Source organism: Euleptes europaea, chromosome 15 (genome assembly GCF_029931775.1).
Source record: "Euleptes europaea isolate rEulEur1 chromosome 15, rEulEur1.hap1, whole genome shotgun sequence".
Lineage (NCBI taxonomy): Eukaryota > Metazoa > Chordata > Lepidosauria > Squamata > Sphaerodactylidae > Euleptes > Euleptes europaea.
In genome coordinates, this window is record NC_079326.1 from 14,399,104 (window position 1) to 14,401,447 (window position 2,344).

The following is a 2,344-nucleotide window of genomic DNA, read 5'->3' on the forward strand; positions in this document are numbered from 1 at the left end:
CCACCAAGGAATGCCGGGGTCGCTATGCAGAGGCAGGCAATGGCAAACGCCCTCTGAACGTCTCTTGTCTTGATAACCCTCCGGGGTCACCATAAGTTGGTTGTGACTTGATGCCACTTTCCTCCACCACCACCAATAAATCATTAAAAGGGCATCAGGGACTCCATGGGGGAGGATTGCTGTCATTAAACTGCCATCATGGCTGTGGAGTGTCTACTGATATGCGGTAACAGTGTCTGTAGCCTGACATTAAGCACCCGGGAAGGATTGGGCCTGCCTACCCCTTCTCATTTCCTTGGCATGGACTCCACCACCCATTCCCCTACGGTGATCCTCCTCTGTCAGACAGAGGACAGGCAGTAGTCGGCTGGTCACTTACTCCGTTAAGCTCTTGGATGTGGCCAGCGTTTTATTGAGGACCTCTCAGACTGTCAAATGGCCATGGAAGTCACTTGGGGCTAATGAGAATGAAGAAGCAAAACCGGGTCAAGGAAAAGACCCCAGGTTGCCAACCTGCTCTGCCAAACAAGTGTGTGAACGGATAAACCCACCTGCCTCCCCAAGCTTCCACCTATTCAGACTGCCTGCCAATAGCAAGTCAGTCTCCGCTGGGTTTGGTCTGTTTATTCTTCTCTTCATGATAGTGGCTAGACACAGGCTCAGAGGAGGAATTGGTATTCTTGGGTTTGATTACAGGTAGGGTTGCCAACCTCCAGGTGGGGCCTGGAGATCTGGTATTTCAGCTGATCTCCAGATGACAGAGATTAGTTACCTGAAAAAATGGCTGCTTTGGCAGGTGGACTCCAGGCATTAACTCCTGCTGAAGTCCCTCCCCTCCTCAAATGCTGCCCTCCCCAGGCTCTACCCCCAAAATCTCCAGGTATTTCCCCACCCAGAGCTGGCAACCCTATGACAGGTATCCTCCAAAATAATGGACATACTTATCCAGCAGATGCATGTTGATTTAAACATTAAATCAACATTTAAACATTGATTTAAACATTAAATCAACAGTAAATAAAATTGAATCTTGTACCTCCCCCACCCAGGGAATAGAACTACAGTCTCCCAATACTACCCCCTCTAAATATGACTGCAAATATCAAGGGGATCACTGAAAACTTTGCTTCCAAGCCCCATTACCCTAAAGTGACCCAGAAAGATAAGAAAGGCCCTGCTGGATCAGACCAAGGCGCCATCCTGCCTGTGTTCCACCGCACCCAAAATAATAGGCATGCTCCTCTGATACTAGAGAGAATAGGTATGCAGCATGACTAGGATCCATTCTAACAGCCATGAATACCCCTTTCCTCCCGCGCCGGTTCTGCGCGGAATATCAACCAAGGATACCAAAGTAGTTTCCATCACAAACTCCGGCTTTAACCCAAATAAGCATGGAGATAGAAAATGGTTGAATTCAAATTTTTGGCAAACTTAATACCAGCTCACTGAATTTCCATCTTCACTGCAAACTCAAGAACTTTATCCATTTTCCAACCACTTTGCTACATCCATTTTTTTTTTAAAGGATAACAATAACAGGAAGCTTCAGTGCTTGGAGAAAGTGAATTTGCGGAAGAAAAAAGGAGGGGAATATAACCCAACCTAAAAACAAAAGCTGGGTACCCAAGGTTGGGTGAAAGTTGGGTGACTGCTTTACTAGGTTGATACCTGCACACATAGTATTTGAGAGACTTATACTAACCAGTATTACAGCAAGAACCTATTATACCAGATGTTTTAGTAATTGGGAATAGAATTTACAACATATACACATGCCTGGTTGGGTTTGAATTGTTTGTATTGGTATTTGTATTCATTAATGTATTTCTGTAAATGTTTACAGGTTTACAAAGGGTTTTAATTAACCACTGATGAAGGCCCCATAGGCCGAAACGCGTTTGGTATGTGGTTATAATTATCAACCTCAGGAAATGCCATTGTGCTTTTTTAATGCTTTTAAATAATTTTAACTTTTATATAGCGCTTCTAATAAATTATACTTTCAGTATTAATACATAGACTTATATATATTTTCCTTTCACCCAACCTTGGGTACCTAGAAAGTGAATTTGCAGCAGTATTGGTTTGTAAGACTGAATACATACATCACACCTCTTCTGGTACTGGATGTACATCCTGTGTCATTGTACAGTTGAACAACTACACTCTCTCAAAGCATTCAGTCAACTAAATTTGCATGCTGGCATATTTATTTCTAACATTTTAGTCTTACCAACTGCTTGAGTTGGTGCCTGAGCACATCTCAGTGGCAAGGCCCGAGAAACTTCAGCAGGGTGTGCTTTTCATAGGGGAAACGTTTTGAAATGTTTGGCTACAAACC